At 36.2% G+C, this 18,287-nt stretch overlaps 1 protein-coding gene across 13 annotated transcripts in view; it reads right to left on the bottom strand.

Moving 5' to 3' along the window:
- The window catches only part of MEF2A (myocyte enhancer factor 2A), a 167,542-nt gene that overhangs the window by 128,895 nt on the left and 20,360 nt on the right, over positions 1–18,287 (bottom strand). For 9 of the 13 annotated variants that reach the window (XM_045448773.1, XM_045448777.1, XM_045448769.1 and 6 more), the window contains exon 2: positions 2,296–2,381. The exons of the other annotated variants lie outside the window; for them this stretch is intronic. The gene's annotated coding sequence lies outside the window, so the exon portion shown is untranslated. The remainder of the gene's footprint in view (positions 1–2,295; positions 2,382–18,287) is intronic. 13 annotated transcript variants of the gene reach the window in all.

The raw sequence follows: 18,287 nt of genomic DNA, 5'->3' as shown, positions 1-18,287 counted from the left end.
TTTGCCCAATCTTTGTGCCAACCTCTCCAATTTCTACTCCAAATTAGGGCAGAACTTTAGGGAAAATCCCTGATCTGAAGCCCTTCAGTCAGCATATGAATCTATTCAAAAGGAAGAAGCATCTCCCATCTAGGTACTCAGAATCTTAGGTACTCCTAAGCAAGTAGTTATTAATTCAAGCACAACCCTCAGAGCCATAAAAGCCTGCCATGAAGAATAAAAAACTGTATACATCCATAAAGCCTAGTGGAGGAAGCATCATAAAGGATTCCCTAAAGCTTAAACAGGACCCAAAATACATGTGATAGAGCCCCAAAATACAACAGCTTAAGTTATGCCCACAGCCATCCCTGTGGTTCACAGAAGGTGCAAAGTTCTTAATTATAGGCATCAATCAGAATGGCTAAATTCCTATAGTGCTGTAACTCAAATCACAGAGTTTTGAGCAGTTAGTGGACAAAAGAAATGTAAGTAAGGTGAAAAAGAGAAAAAACCAATATTCAAAGATTTTCAGAAAACTAAAAAAGATTATATTTAAAAATATGAATTAGACTACACTATTCCCGTTCTGCCTGTGTGTGTCCAAGTTCTGGACTAAGAAGGATACTTTGATTCAATTGAAAAAATAATGCCTTTTCTCCCAGTTCCCCCTACTGAAAGATAGCATTAAAAACCTCTCCTCAGTCAAGATTTACAAGAAAAATATATAACCATAAGAAACTAGTATCAGAGTAAAGTACTTTAACAAAGAACTCATTTTCATTTTGCAAGTTCATAAAAGTTTTTTACATCACTTAATACTCAAAAAAAATTTACACTTTAAATAGCAAAATTATTTCTTAAAACAGTACAAAAAAAAATGTTAAGTACTACCCCCCTGAAGTTTTTACTGACATAATCATCAGGCATGATCAACGATATCTAATATTTAAAATGTTAATGTTGGGCTGCCTGGGTGGCTCAGTTGGTCAGCATCTGACTTTGGCTCAGGTCATGATCTCGCGGTCAGTGAATTCCAGCCCTGCGTCAGGCTCTATGCTGACAGCTCGGAGCCTGGAGCCTGCTTCAGATTCTGTGTCTCCCTCTCTCTCTGACCCTCCCCTCTCTGCTCACTCTCTGTCTCTCTAAAATGAATAAGTGTGAAAAAATAAAAAATATATACTTTATAAAATGTTAATGTTGACTTAAAACACAAAAACTACAGATGTAACATACCGGAACCATTAACAAAGACCACTCCAAGTTTTTAAAAGTCAAATAGCCAACTCCAGGGCTTTGCAAATATGGGCCTATGATTTAAGGTGGCAGGGGTGCCTGGGTGGCTCAGTGACTTGGTTTTGGCTCAGGTCATGATCTCAGCATCATGTGATAGAGCCCTAAATCGTGCTCCACAGTGAACACGGAGCCTGCTTGAGATTCCTCTCTTCCTCTGCCCCTCTCTCCTGCTCCCACTATCTCTCTCCCTCTCTAAAAAATAAAAATTAAAAAAAAAAATGTTTAAGGTGACAAATTCAAAGTAACAAACAGAAGCCTGCATTAAAAAAAAAATCTCGGGGCGCCTGGGTGGCGCAGTCGGTTAAGCGTCTGACTTCAGCCAGGTCACGATCTTGCGGTCCGTGAGTTCGAGCCCCGCGTCGGGCTCTGGGCTGATGGCTCAGAGCCTGGAGCCGGTTTCCGATTCTGTGTCTCCCTCTCTCTCTGCCCCTCCCCCGTTCATGCTCTGTCTCTCTCTGTCCCAAAAATAAAAAATAAACGTTGAAAAAAAAAAAAAAAATCTCCTACCTCTGCTTAGTTTTTTTCTTCCATCCTTCCTAAGGAATTTCAAGAAATATGGCTAGATTTGCTCGCTTCGTCTTTCATCTGAATATCTTTCTCAGCTAATGTCTAACTCATGTCCTCAAACCCTCCCTTTCTCCTAGTTATTGTCACAGTAAATATGGACTACTTACTTTAGAATTTTTTTCTTTTGTGCTTGCTTTGGCAGCACATATACTAAAATTGGAACGACAAATTTTTCTTTTTTTAAGTAAAGGTAATTGATATGGAAGATGAAGTAGGTAAGATGAAAAAGTGTGGGATTATCTTGGCAATACCAGAAAAAATATATGAGAAACTGTCACTGTATAATACAATAAACTCCAAGTAGACTTTACAAATTTCCTTAATTCATCTACAATAAACCTCAAAATAAATTCCAAAAAGACTGCAATTCAAAGCTCACAAGACAGTCTGATTTTTAAAAAAGAAAAAATTCCATTATTTACTTCATAACATAGAAAAATGAAAATGTCTTACTAGAAATGATGTATCAGCAAAAAAGTGCACTTAATACGATCCTTGCAGAAAACTCTTCTTTGTTCCTTTTTCACAAAAGGCAATTCCTTAATAAAGAAAAAAATATGAGTTGGGTTAGTGTTAACTCTAAAAAAGAATTAAATATACATTTCATCATTATAAATTCCAACTCTCAACACTATATGTCTGGCAGATAGCACCACAAATACATGCTGAATAATAGAAAAATAATCTATTAAAAGTAATTTGTTGCATTTGTCTAATAAAAACATAATGCTGGCCAACTGAGAATTTCTAATGTCACTAACCCATTTTTTTCAAGAAGTATTACTTAAATGTTCAGTAATATTCTATGTACTGCTAGATTCACAAATTGGCTTCCTAGGTCCCATTTTCCTATCCTCCACTTAATTTGATATGCTTTATATTTACTTGTTTACATTTATATGCTTATACTTACTATATTTACTGAATATATGTTTTGCTAAAAGAGCTGAAAGTAGTCATTGTATTATGTTCTCATTTAGAAAATTATCAAAGGGTCAGTGACTTGCATTGCCATAAAATACGTTTGTATTCAAATACAATGTGTACACCTGTAGCTTTCACTATCTTTTAAAGGGAACGATGGAATGAACATAATGAACATGAAATACCCAAAATGAACATTAAACTCATCACTGTCAATAATTCACATTTAAAAAAGGAACACTGGGGGCGCCTGGGTGGCTCAGTCGGTTAAGCGGCCGACTTCGGCTCAGGTCATGATCTCACGATCTGTGAATTCGAGCCCTGCATTGGGCTCTGTGCTGACAGCTCAGAGCCTGGAGCCTGTTTCAGATTCTGTGTCTCCCTCTCTCTGACCCTCCCCCGTTGTTCATGCTCTGTCTCTCTCTGTCTCAAAAATAAATAAACGTTAAAAAAAAATTTTTTTTTTTGAAATAAAAAAGGAACACTGGTCAATAGTAACTACTGGATTAGTGCATAAGGAATAATCCAGTTTGCTTGGACTAGTAGGAAGGCAGTTAGGTAAAAAAGGGAAAGATGGTAAAAGCACCCACCCGCCTTCCTCATCCAGACTGGCCAGGATCAATTACGATGCTAATCCAATAACTTAGAATTCCATAACTGGGTAATTCTACCAACCCCCAAATAAATCTGTTACATCAAATAAAAACAGTAATTTATCCACAGAAACACCGGTTTTTTGAATCTGATTCAGCAATATTAATTATTATGATACTGCAATTTTGTTTCTATTTGAAATGAACACCTCCTCTAGAGCCGGGGAAAAACACAAACTGCCAAATATTCTTTTTGTATTGATGAATTAAGTATTAAAGGCTTGAACTTTAAAACACACATACAGACTTTTTTTTTTTTTTGCAAGGTTAAAAGGAGCTTGCTTTAAAAAGCCATTTCAGCTTTTATTCAATTACACTGAAATGTAGAAAAAACCTCCTTAAATACAGTTTCATCACCAACCAACTCCTATAATCCAAAAATCCAAAATGAAACTATTTTTCATGAATTCTCGATCTAAAAAAAACTAAACATTTTTAAATGTATTTTAACACTAGCTTTGTGTGTCACAGAAGGAACTAAGGTTTAATTGGTTATTTACTGTCAAATTGCTAAACACAAATTTGATATATTCTGGTATATTTTCTTGTATCAAAAATTCACTCTCAATTCTATAAATGAACCGTTATTAATGATTTGAGTTTTGTACACAGTTCTCAAATAGTTTCTTAAAGAAAATATTCCAAAAATCAAGTTCTTTTACTATAATCTATAATGAAACGCACTCTTACCCTCAAAATAAAACCAAAACTAAAATGCTAGTGCTACATTCAGTTATCATTAAATTTCATATACTGAACTCCAAATCTCATTGCTTTTGTCCAGACAAGAGCCAGATAACCTGTACCTCCAACTGCTATCACTCCCAAATCTGGTTCCAACCAACCTCCTAGCTCCCTCCACTTCTAATTAACCAACATTGTTGTTAACCTGGACTACAAGCCACTGCCCAAAATGTCAAGCTCTGTAATTCTGTTCAAGTTTTTACCTCTGCTGGAAAAAATCTTCCCCTGTCTCTAAAACAAATCTTTCCCAGTTTAATGGCATCTTCTGTGATAGCAACCTCAAGAATACCCTTACCATCAACATCACTTCCAGGTGGCAAAATTATTATAATTAGTTCTGTATCAGTCTCTTCTATTATACTCTATGCCTTTTTCAGAGAAGGAACTTCATTCATTTTTGTATCTCCAATAACTAGAATACAATTCATTATAATCTATTCAGAAAATATTTACTGAGCATCCAATATACTCCAGGCACCTTTCTAGGTGATAGGGATAAGTCCCTATATCTATGCCTGACCTCATGGAGCTTACATTCTACTGGGGAAGAACTACAATACACAGTGAATGAGGAATATATTATTGTGTACAACAGGTTAGTAGAAAGTCCTTGAAAAGAAAAAAATAGAGCAAGGAATTAAGTAAGATCATAGGGAAGGGATTAAAATTTCAGAAAAGGTATCCAGGGAAGACCTAATGGGGTGATGGTAATAAAAGCAACTGCAACAGCAGCAGCAGCAACATTTGAGTATTTACCATATACTAATCAGTATCCTAACTGCTTTAATGTATAACAGAGGTAAAGCCAACAATAATCTATTATCCTTAAAAGGAAATTGAAATAGGAGTGCCTGGGTGGCTCAATCAGTTAAGCTTCGACTTCGGCTCAGGTCATGATCTCATGGTTCATGGGTTCTAGCGCCACGTTGGACTCTGTGCTGACGGCTCAGAACCTGAAGCCTGCTTCAGATTCTGTGTCTACTTCTCTCTCTGCCCGTCCCTCGCTTGCGCACACTCTCTCTCAAAAATAAACATTAAGGGGCGCCTGGGTGGCGCAGTCGGTTAAGCGTCCGACTTCAGCCAGGTCACGATCTCGCGGTCCGTGAGTTCGAGCCCCGCGTCGGGCTCTGGGCTGATGGCTCAGAGCCTGGAGCCTGTTTCCGATTCTGTGTCTCCCTCTCTCTCTGCCCCTCCCCCGTTCATGCTCTGTCTCTCTCTGTCCCAAAAATAAATAAACGTTGAAAAAAAAAATAAACATTAAAAAAAATAATAAAGTAATTAAAAAAAAAGGAAACTGAAATACTAAGAAGGTACCTGCCAAGGTCACATAGCTAAGTTAGTCAAATGGTGTCACTGGGATGTGAATCCAGGCATGCTTTTAAACAGCTGAACCCAGTTCATGCTTTTGTTAAATGAATTAAATACATGACAAAAATAAATGCATCCTGTATACAGCAATGGATTCAAAAGACAGAAAAGCAAATCTCAATGTCAGAGGATGGATATATTTCAGCAGCTTCAGTACATCAATACCTATATATGACAACTACCCTGACAAATACAGGTGGGTGCTTGCATAAACAAGAATAATATATACTGATAATTTCTCAGTAACTTTTAAAGTAAGACTTATATTTCCATATGATAATTACCAGAACTAAAACTTAAGACAGTATCACAAAAATCACATGGACAGGTCATAAAAAAAAAAAAAGAAAAAAACTTTAAAGAAGTACTCTGAAACAAATGAAACCTTTGAAGACACTATCATTTTAATAATAGTTAAATGTCAAATATCATAATTTATGCTGTGGCACAAGTCATTATCAACTTCCAATTTCCCATATTAACAAGAAGAGTTAAGTGAAATGACTAAGATTCAAATTCCTCTTTTCAAATATCTCTACTACATTTTATGAAGCAAACAGTTAACACCTAATACAACTGCTGGTAATAACTGAAGACCTGAATGACCCAAGATAATTTGCTCCCTAATGCCTATCTCTTGCTATATTAGCTTGTTAATTAAATGCTTAATCAGTGAATGCCAATAAATTAGAAAGCAAAATGAAACCAAAGTGCTATAAGACATGGTATTAACATTCCTAGTTTCAAGTCTTAAGGACCTAAATTCCTAAGCATCTCCTCTAGTCTTGATTTAAAAAAATATAATTATGAAGAAAATTATGGCTTTATGTTTGAAGTTATCAAAATTTCACTGGATACCTCTGATCTGAACATAATAAGTGTCTAAGATAAGAGGTTTTGGGGAGCCTGGGTGGCTCAGTCGGTTAAGCATCTGACTTCAGCTCAGGTCATGATCTCATGGTTCGTGAGTTGGGAGCCCCACATCGCGCTTGGTGCTGACAGCTCGGAGCTTGGAGCCTGCTTCAGATTCTGTATCTCCCTCCCTCTCTGCCCCTCCCCATTCACCTCTGTCTCTCTTTCTCTCTTTCAAAAATATGTAAACATTAAAAAAAAAAAAGAGGTTTCTATATGAAAACAAACAGCTTTAAAATCAATCCCAATGAAGAGAAAAATGAAACAGGACAAAAAACTTATCTACATCTATCTATTTATCTATAAAGTACAAATAAATATACATATAACAGTCTGTAAACACAATAAGTACTGCATATTTGCTCAAATATTAATTTCATTTTGTAATGAAAACTTAGGTTCAGCATCACTGGCGTTTTTAATTCAAGTGAGGGTCAGCTCTCACACATGGGCATCAAACTATCCACTCCTTAAAAAGATTTTCAGTACCAGCCATGCTGTAGTAACTAAGTACCAGACATGCTCTCCCAATAAACTCAACTAGAAAACTGATCAGATATATAAAACTGGACACCAAGCAGCTGAGCACTGTGATACCTGAGAAAAGAAAAAGTGTCCCCTCAAATAGCTGTATGCAAGGTGTCAGGAGGGCTCTGCAGGAATGGGAAGCCAAGTATAATATCGTGGACTTAGTAAAAGAAACAGACATCGAAATTTCGGAAGACTGAAGTAATGGGAATTTGAAAGGCACAGTAGCAGGGTGGATGGAGTTTAAGAACAGAAAGCACTCCTGAAATCTGTAGAGGAGTTTCTAGAGCAGCTCTGCCCAAAAGAAACAACATGAACCTAAAATGTAATTTTAAATTGTCTAGTACATACATTTTAAAAGTAAAATGAGGGGGGCACCTGGTTGGCTCAGTCACCCGACTCTTGATTTCAGCTCAAGTCATGATCTCACAGTTCATGGGTTCGAGCCCCGCATTGGGCCCTGTGCTGACAGCACAGAGCCTGCTTAGGCTTCTTTCTCCCTCCCTCTCTCTCTCTCTCAAAATAAATAAATAAACTTAAAAAAAAAAAAAAAGTAAAATGAAGCAGGTAAAACTAATTTTAACACAATTCATTTAACCCAATGTGCTCAAAATATTATCATCTCAGGATATAACTGATATAAAAAGATATTTTACATTCTTTTTTTTCCCCATAAGTTCTTGACAGTGTGTTTTACACTTACAGCATATTTAAATTGGAACTAACCACAATTCAAGCTCTCAATAGCCACAATGTGGCTAAATGCTACCATATACTCCACAATGCAGTTTTTGTTGAATAAAAACCTGTGCATGGTAAAGTGAAACTCTACAAGGTCAGGCAAGGAATAATGATCAGGCAGGCTCAAAAGTTCTCAAAGATTACATAAGACTGGGGGATGTGTAAGTTTCAACCAAAAAGGAGAAAAACCTCACTGAAACCTGGGGCAATCAGTAGAAATTGAAGCACAATTATCACTTAGTAGCTGTACTAAGCTACTTCTAGAGCAAAGGCTACACTAGACCTGCCAGAACAAAGCTTAAAAACAAGCCTCAAAAGGTTCAAACAGATCTACAAGAAATGTAACACCCTGCCAAAACAAAATTAAAATCTCTCCAGGGGAAATCAACAAATCCAGACAACAGTATGATGAATGTCCAAGAGTCAATCAAAACTTACTAAACATAAGAAAATGGAGAAACGCATGACACATACTAGGGGGAAAATCTGACAGAAGAAACAGACCCAGGAACAAAAGAGATTAAATCTTTGAAGACATAAACTTTAAAATATTATGTTTATGGGGCTCTGGGTGGCTCAGTCGGTTAGGCATCTGACTTCACCTCAGGCCACGATCTCTCAGTTTGTGAGTTCTAGTCAGGCTCTGTGCTGACAGCTCAGAGCCTGGAGCCTGCTTCAGATTATGTGTTTCTGTCTCTCTCTGCCCTTCCCCTGCTCACACTCTATCTCTCAAAAATAAATAAAACACGAAAGAAAGAAAGAAAGAAAGAAAGAAAGAAAGAAAGAAAGAAAGAAAGAAAGAAAGAAAAATGTATGAAAGGATTTGAAGAAAAAAACTATTTTTTAAAGAATCAATAAATGTTTAAATATGAGAAATGTAGTATCTCAAATAAAAAACCAACTGGATAGGGGCGCCTGGGTGGCTCAGTCAGTTAAGTGTCCGACTTCAGCCCAGGTCACGATCTCGCGGTCCGGGAGTTCAAGCCCCGCGTCAGGCTCTGGGCTGATGGCTCAGAGCCTGGAGCCTGCTTCCGATTCTGTCTCCCTCTCTCTCTGCCCCTCCCCCCCCCCCCCCCCCCCGTTCATGCTCTCTGTCACAAAAATAAATAAACGTTAAAAAAAAAAAAATTAAAAAAAAAACCAAAAAACCAACTGGATAGATGTAGCAACAGATTAAAACAGTGCAGGAAAAAAAGACCCCTAACTTGAAAATATAAAAACAGAAAGCAAAGAAAAAAAAAGAAACAAACAAAAAATAGCATCAAGGACCTGTGAGAATATCAAGGGCAGTCTAAAAATGGTATAACTAGAGTCCTGGAAGGTTGGGGAGACAGAAAAAATATCTGAAGAAATAAGGACCAAAAAATTTCCAAATTTGACAAAAAGTAAACCCATATTCAAGAGACTCAGTGAACAAAAAACAGGTTAAGCACAAGAAAAATCACACCAATTCATATAATAACCAAACTGCTGAATTCCAGTAATATAGACAAAATCTTAAAAGCAGCCAAAGTGGGGGAAAGACACATTACAAACAGAGGAACAAAGATAAGAATTACCAGGCTCTTTGTCAAAAACAATACAAACAGGTTTAAAACAAAGAAAAAAAGCCTTTGAAGTGCTACAAAGAAAAAAAAAAAACCTGCAAATCAAAATCTATACAAAGCAGTAATATGCTTCACAAAGGGCAAATAAAGACATTTTCAGACAAACAAAAGCTGAGAATGTGTCACCAGCAGGTATGCACTACAAGAAGACTGAAAATTCTTCAGGAAGAAAAAGGATAACAGAATTGTACAAGAGAGGGAACCCTAACGTAAGCTATAAACTTACTTAATAAAAATGTACCAGGGGCACCTGGGTGGCTCAGTCGGTTAAGCATCCGACTTCAGCTCAGGTCATGATCTCACGGATCTCATGGGTTCGAGCCCCGCATCAAGCTCTGTGCTGACAGATCAGGGCTGGAGCCTGCTTCAGATTCTGTGTCTCCCTCTCTCTCTGCCCCTCCCCTGCTCATGCTCTGTCTCTGTCTCTCAGAAATAAATGTAAAAAAAAAATAATAAAAAAAATTTTCAAAAATGTACCAATACCGACTCACAAACTGTAACAAATTTATCACACCAGTGCAAACTGTTACTAACAGGGGACACTGGGGGCCAAAGCAAAAGGGAGAATAGGGGAAGGGAAAGAGGAAAGTATGTGGAACTCTGTACTTTCAGCTCAGTTTTTCTGTTCTAAGAAATAAGTTTATTAATTAAAAAAGAAACAGCAGAGGGTGCCTGGGTGGTTCAGTCAGTTAAGCGTCCAACTCTTTGGTTTCAGCTCAGGTGATGATCTCATGGTTTGTGGATTTGAACACAGAGCCTGCCTGGGATTCCCCCTTTCCTTTCTCTGCCCCTCCCCTGCTAGCTCTCTCTCAGCATAAACAAACTTTAAAAAATTAAATTAAAATAAAATAAAATAGAAATAGAAATAGATAGAAACTTCTACACAAAGGAAGAACAAAAATGTGAAATGTTTACCATCTATTTTCTTATCTTTAATTTTTAAAAAGATATTTGATTGTGTAAAGCAAAAGTGGCAGTAGCATACAATAACCTGTAGAATAAAATGACAAAAATAGCACAAAGAATGAGAGGGAAAAAACTGAAAGTACACTGTACTAAGGATCTTTCATTATTCATAAAGTGATAAGTTCAAGATGCAAGCTGTAAAACCCTAGAGCAACTACTAAAAAAGAAACTAATAAAACTAATAAGCCAAGAAAGAGGTAAAATGAAATGCTAAAAAATAAGCAATCCAAAAAAAGGAAAACACAAAACAGAAAAAATTAAAAAAATATATAACAAAATAATAGACTTAAATCCAACTGTGTGAATAATGATATTAAATATGTATGTTCTAAATGTCCCAATTAACAGGTAGAGACTATGACACTACACTGGAAGCAGAGACTGTCATATTGGATAAAGAGATGTACCCCACTTTAAATATGATATAGATAGATCAAACATAAAATACGAACAGATATACCATACAAACATTAATCACAAGAAAGGTGGAATACCTATATTAATAACAGACAAAGCAGGTCACAAGAGAAGGTATCTTACCAGCTATAAAAGGGACATAACATCATAATGCTTAATGTGTCAATTTATCAGAAATACAAAGTAATCCTAAATGTTTATTCAGTCAACAGCAGAGTTTCAAAACATGTGAAACACTGACAAAATTAAAAGGAAAAATAGATAAAATTATAATTATAGCTAGAAATTCAACAGTCTCTCACAATTAGTAAAACAAGCAGAGAGAAAATCAGTAGATATATAAAACCTGAACAACACTATGAACCAGTGGAGTTGTTCATGTCTCTTGGTATAGTCAATAAGAGAGAATTTATGCTGGACCATAAAACAAGACACATAATAAATTTATTAGAGCTGAAATCACACTGAAAGGTTTTCTTTTTGAAGATCTGATTTGCTTTATTAAAGGATTCATGAATGGAGCGGCATCTCATCCAGCAAGCAGAGACGCATTCCCCAGAAAGTGTTTTCAGACCACAAAAGAATTAATGACCAGTAATAAAACTACATTGGAAAATTCCCCAGTTATTTGTAAATTAACACATTTCTAAATAACCCATAGGTTAAAGAACTCATGAGGAAAATTTAAAAACACGTGGAACTAATGATAATAAAAACACATACCTAATTACATAGGGTGGAGCTAAGGATGCTTGGAAATTTATATCTTTTAAGTATTTACATTTGAAAAGAATCAAGGTTTAACATTGGTGTTTTAAATTAGTTCCACCTTAAGAAGGTAGAGAAAAAGAACATTAAACTAAAAGCAGAGGTAAAGAAATAATAAAAGTAGCAATTGGTGAAATGGATGACATACATACATACATACATACATACATACATACATACATACATACATAAGAAACCAAAAGTTCGTTCTTTGAAAAGAACCCCTAGCTAGGCTGGTCCAGAAGAGAAGAAAGAAGACACAAATTACTAACATTAGAACTGAAAGAGAATACATTACTACAGATATTTCAAACATTAAATGCACATTAAGTTTGTAGTAAATACAATGTTTTGCCAATAAGTTTGACAAGTTAAATGAAATAAATGAAATTCCTTGAAACATGCACATTATCAAAACAGACACAAAAAGAAAGCCTGAATAATCCTCCAATTCAGAAATTTTAATTCAAAATCAAAAGGCTTCCCACAAAGAAAATTCCAGACCCAGATGGCTTCCCTAGTGAATTCCTTAAACATCTACAATATCAGTCTTACACAAACTCTTTTAGGAAACAGAGGAAAAAGAAACACATTCTAACATATTTAATAAGGCCAGAATAATCCTGACACCACAGCAAGGCAAGGCAAAGAAAATACATACTAATTATCACTCGTTTATAGAAGATGCAAATGTTATTAATAAAATATAAGCAGGTCATATCCAGCAATATATAAAAAGTTAAATATCAATATAAATGGGGTTTGTCTTAGGAATGCAAGGTTGGTTTAGTTACATTGGTAACTTACTGTATTAACATATTAAAAAAGAAAAAGTGATTAATTTCAAGAGGTAGAAAAAATATCTGTGCATGATTAAATACCCATTTGTGGGGCAGTAGAGGGGAACACCTCTCAACAAACTAGGACTGAAGGAATCTTCTTCAACCTAATGAAAGTCATCTACAAAAACCTACAGCTAATGATAAAGGACTGATTTTTTTTTCCTGTATGATTATAAACAAAGGATGCACACGCTCACTATTTCTACCATTTTACTAAAGGTCTCAATAACTACAATACAACAAGGAGAAAAAAAAGGATCTAGACTGGAAAGGAAAGAAAGAAAACAGCTTCTACTCACATATGATATGACAACATATATAGGAAATCCCAAAAAACCTACAATAAAGTGGCTGGAAGTAAAAATGGGTTTTGCAAGGGTACAGGATATAAGATCAATATTTTTTATATAAAGATTGTAATGTATTTTTTTTTTTAAGTAGGCTCCATGCCCGACATGAGGCTTGAACTTACAACCATGAAACTGAGTTACATGCTCTACCAACTGAGCCAGCCTTAGATCTATAGTTTTTAAATCAAATTTCTATATACCAATAATGACAAATGCACAGTTACACTTTTTAAAAATACTATTCAAGGGTGCCTGGGTGGCTCAGTCAGTTAAGTGTCCAACTTGGGGTCAGGTCATGATCTCAGGGCTCTTGGGTTCGAGCCCCACATCGGGCTCTGTGCTGACAGCTCAGAGCCTGGAGCCTGCTTCGGATTCTGTGTCTCCCTCACTCTCTCTGCTCCTCCCCACTCATGCTCTGTCTCTCTCTCTCTCAAAAATAAATAAACATTTAAAAAAATGTTTTAATACATAAAAATAAAAATACCATTCATCTGAGCATCAGAGGTATGAAATATTTAAAGACAAATTTAACAATATATGTGCAAGACTATTATCCTGAATACTAAAAAACACTGAGAGAAATTAAGGAAGACATAAAAAAAAAAAAAAGGAACAATCATGTTCACAGATCCATACACTTAATATTACTATGATACTGCTTCTCTGCAAATTGATTTACAAATTCAAAACAATCCCAATCAAAATCCCAGCAAGTGTTCTTGCAGAAATTCACAATTAAAAATTTATAATACAGAGGAGCCTGGGTGGCTTAGTGGGTTAAGTGTCCAGTTTCGGCTCCAGTCACAATCTCGTGGTTTGTGAGTTCGAGCCCCGCATCGGGCACTGTGCTGACACCTCAGAGCCTGGAGCCTGCTTCAGATTCTGTGTCTCCCTCTCTCTCTGCCCCTCTCTCGCTGGTGCTCTGTCTCTGTCTCTCTCAAAAATAAACAAACATTTAAAAAAAATTATAACATAACTAAAACAATTTTGAAAACAAACAAAAGTTGGAAGATACAGCACAATGTTAAAACACACACACACACACACACACACACACACACACACACACACACACACACACCCCTAAATCAAAGGAATAGAGTGCAGAAGTAAATCCACACACATATGGTCATTTGATAGTCAACAAAGGCACTAAGGTAATTAAAATGAAAAAGCCTTATCAACAAATGGTACCAGAACAAATTAATGAATCTTGATATTACCTCACTAAAATTATTACCACTCACTAAAATTAATTCAAAATGGATCACAGACCTATGTGTAAAAACAAAACTATAAAACCTCCAGAAGTAAACACAAGACAAAAAATTATTACTGCCCCATGTAAAACAAAGATTTATCAGACATACCACAAACAGGCAAAATTGACAATTTTAGAAGGTCGATAAGCAGTACTTTATCAAAATTAAAACCTTGTTCTCTTTGAAAGACAACATTAAGGGGATAAAAATCAAGCCACATACTCAAAGAAACTAGTCAAAGTAAAATAATGAAAATAAGAAAAAGACTTCTATCTAGAATGTATAAAAATCTCTTACGGTTCCGTCATTAGAAGACAAACAACCCAATTAAAAATGGGCAAGGGGCACCTGGGTGGCTCAGTTGGTTAAGCATCTGACTCTTGATCTTGACTCAGCTCATGATCTCCTAGTTTGTGAGTTTGAGCCCCATGGCAGGCTCTGTGCTAACAGCGCAGAGCGTGCCTGGGATTCTGTCTCTCCCTCTCTCTGCTCCTCCTCCACTCTCTGTCTCTCTCTCTCAAAATAAACTTTAAAAAAATGGGCAAAAGACTTGAACACTCACCAAAGAAAACAAACGAATACCCAGTAAGCAAATGACAAATGTTTAATATCTTTACTCATCAAAGAAATGCAAAACAAAACTATAATAAAATGCCAGTATATACCCACTAAAACGGCTAAACTTAAAAAAACTGACAATGCAGGGGTGCCGGGGTGGGTCAGTTGGTTGAGCGATCGACTTTGGCTCAGGTCATGATCTTACAGTCTGTGAGTTCGAGCCCCATGTCGGGCTCTGTGCTGACAGCTTGGAGCCTGGAGCCTGCTTATGATTCTGTGTCTCCCTCTCTCTCTGCCCCTCCCCCACTCATGCTCTGTCTCTCAGAAATAAACATTAAAAAAAATTAAAAAAAAAGAAAAAGCTGATAATGCAAAGTGTTGAAGATATGGAGAAACTGCAACTCTCATTGCTGGTGAACTGTAAAATCATATTACTTTGGAAAACAGTTTCACAGTTTCTTATAAGGTAAAACATACACTTATCATGTGACCCAGAAATTTCATTCTTTGGTATTTATCCAAGAAAAATGGAAACATACGTCTACACAAAGGCTTGTACTCAAATGCAAGAGTAGCTTTATTCATTATAGCTCCAAACTTGGAGTGTCCAAGCAAGATGAATGGAGAAACTGGTCTAGACATATAATGAAATGCTAGGCAACTCTAAAAACAAACTACTCAAACTACTCAAACTACACACAAACATGGATGAATTGCAAAAACATTATGGGGGGGGGGGGGAGCCAGACACTGGTATCATTTAATATCTGATACTAGAACTGGGGAAAAAATTACTTAGGCCCTAAAAAAACAGATTTATAAACAAATAGATACTAAGTCACAAGAAAAATCTTTAAGTCAATAAAACTTCACAGAAGGAAGCATTTAAGAAAGTGATTCTAAGCAGGAAACCAGGGACTATTCCAATTAGAGGAACTAAGGAAAGATGACACAAACATGAGTAGGTATCAACAAAAAGAGCAAAGCAGAGTGTAGGGTGGACAGATGGGCAGAACACAATTACGCACTACCTTGAAAACAGGCAAGCACTTGAATTTAATATGACAAAAAATGCAAAGAGAAAGGCCAGACTATCCTCTCAACTAGGATAATGCACAATTCCCACCTCAATGCTAAGTAAGGTTAAAAAGCTGGGTTCATATACAGTCCACTAAAACACAACCTATTACATTCTTAGTGGACAAAGAAGATAGTATTGTGTCATCATGCAATAGTATACTAATGCCAAGAAATGCCCATTTTCCTCCTTGACCTTCCACCTTCATCTATTATCCTCCAAACTACCCATGAGGACCAAAATACCTCTTCACACAGCTTCTATTTTACAAAAATACAAAAGAAAATAACTTTATTAAGAAATAATTAACATACCATATTAATTCACCCACTTAAAGAACACACTTGAATGTTTTTTTATATTCCAAGGTTATGTGCAACCACTACCACTATCTAGTTCCAGAACATTTTCAACATGCCAGAAGAAATATAGTACTCATTAGCAGTCACTCCCCATTCCTTATCTCCACCTATACCTGCAGCATTTACTTTTGTCTGCATAGATTTGCCTATTTTGTACATTTCACATAAATTAAACCATACAACATATGGTCTTTTGTGGCTTAGTTTGCTCAACAATATTTTCAAGATCCATCCACTTTGTACCATGTATCCATACTTAATTCCTTTTTACTACCAAATAATATTCTATTGTATGGAAATACCACATTTTATTTATTCATTCATCAATTAATGGACATTTGAGTTGTTTCCACTTTTTACCTATTATAATACTATGAACACTAGTACACAAGTTTCTGTGTGAATATATGTGTTCATTTTTTTTTTTAAGTTTATTTATTTTGAGAGAGAGAGAGGGATGGGGGAAGGGAGAAGTGGAGGGGCAGAGAGAGAGGGAGGAAGAAAGAATCCATGTTCATCACAGAGCTTGACACGGGGCTTGAACTTATAAACCATGAGATCATGACCTGAGCCAAAATCAAGAGTCGGACGCTTAACTGAGCCACCCAGGCTCCCCTTTACATAGAGTGTGTTCAAATTTTCTTTTCTATAATCTCACTTCATTACAGTAACACCCCCCCCCCCCACAGTGATAGACATACCTGTTGTTATGCCACAGGTATAAATTAGGCACTTTAAGTAATTTACTACGACCTATTTTATTCTTCCAAATAACTTACCAACCCCCTCAATCTATAATCAGCAAGATTACTGACAGTTTTCACAATATTTAATAGTTATTACATATCTGATAATACTGTCATTCTTCAAGTGAAGGATGTGACCTCTCAAATGCTGAAGTTCCATTTGTTCTACCCCTTAACCTTACCTTAATAGCTAATACTCTCAGTATTCCTTCTCCCAGTTGAGAACCAACAGTCCTCAACTACCTACATTTCAATAACAAGAAGCACATTTTGTCCACACACCAAAACAACGGTAACAAAAAAAGTTTAAAGATCAGCATACTGTAAAATGTGACACTAAGTAGTTAAAATAATAGCCACATAAATACCAGTTTGGTTAAACAGTCTGGTAAACCAGTAAAGTCAAATAGATGTCCATATTAATATAGATGTTGGCCAGAATCTAGAAAAGCTTGGACACTGTATTCATGATATTCTGCAACTTCCTGAAGTTTTGAACTGGAAGAGGCCTTAGAAAAGTCTTTTCAGCAACACAAATTCTAAAGCTTATAGAAATGAAATGGAATCCAGGTGTAAAATCCAGACTACCAATCTAACCCATATTAAAATAGGATTCTCCCTATTTAAAACAAACAACAAAAACACCTGAACAAATGGAAATGAAGAAATCCAGAAGAAAAGGGCCAAACCTATAAAAGGGATTATGAGATACAAGCTTCTAGTTACAAAATAAGTAAGTCACAGAGATGAAAAATACAGCATAGGTAATAAGATATATCAATAAGATGGTAACTACACCTACCGTGCTGAACACTGAGTAATGTATAGAACTGCTGAACACCTGTTGTATACTAGAGCTAATATAACACTGTATGTGAATTGTATTTCAAATATATAAAGTTTCCATTGCAAACAACAAAAAGGGGAAGAAAAAAGGTCTTAAAGTTACCATGAAAGATGGATACCATAACTTCTGATTTCTCTTGAAAGTTATTTGATACCTCTAAAGTGCCTGATTCTGATACCCCTTCTTAAGTGAAAGAGAACTGGGAAAAGTTGTAACTACTGCCCTAAGAACTGCACATTATCTACAACATAACCTAGAATAATTGTGGCAATTATAAACTACTATAATACTTTACTTCTCTGCTAAGTAGATCCATGGTTACACGTGTCAAAATTTCATCTCACAGCAGAAAAAAAACGTTAAGAACTACTGATCTGGACCAGGAGGAGTAGAGATGTCTTAAAGGCATTGTTTTAAAAGCCTAGTTCAATCCAGATCCTAGGTTTTACACTTTACAAAGGGTCATTTGAAAGACAGGAATTTAAAGATTCATTTACGGGGCACCTGGGTGGCTCAGTTGGTTGAGCGTCTGACTTCAGCTCAGGTCATGATCTCGCGGCTTGTGAGTTCGAGCCCCACGTCAGGCTCTGTGCTGTCAGCTAGGAGCCTGGAGCCTGCTTCGGATTCTGTGTCTCCTTCTCTCTCTGCCCCTCCCCCACTTGTGCTCGGTCTCTCTCTGTCTCTCAAAAATAAATAAATGTAACAAAAAAATTTTTAAAGATTCATTTACATTTACCAAGAACCTACAAGAAAAGAATGCAGGAACTAACAC

Source organism: Leopardus geoffroyi, chromosome B3 (genome assembly GCF_018350155.1).
Source record: "Leopardus geoffroyi isolate Oge1 chromosome B3, O.geoffroyi_Oge1_pat1.0, whole genome shotgun sequence".
NCBI classification, from domain to species: domain Eukaryota; kingdom Metazoa; phylum Chordata; class Mammalia; order Carnivora; family Felidae; genus Leopardus; species Leopardus geoffroyi.
Note: the sequence above shows the minus strand (reverse complement) of the source record. Positions and strands in the feature narration are given on the sequence as shown.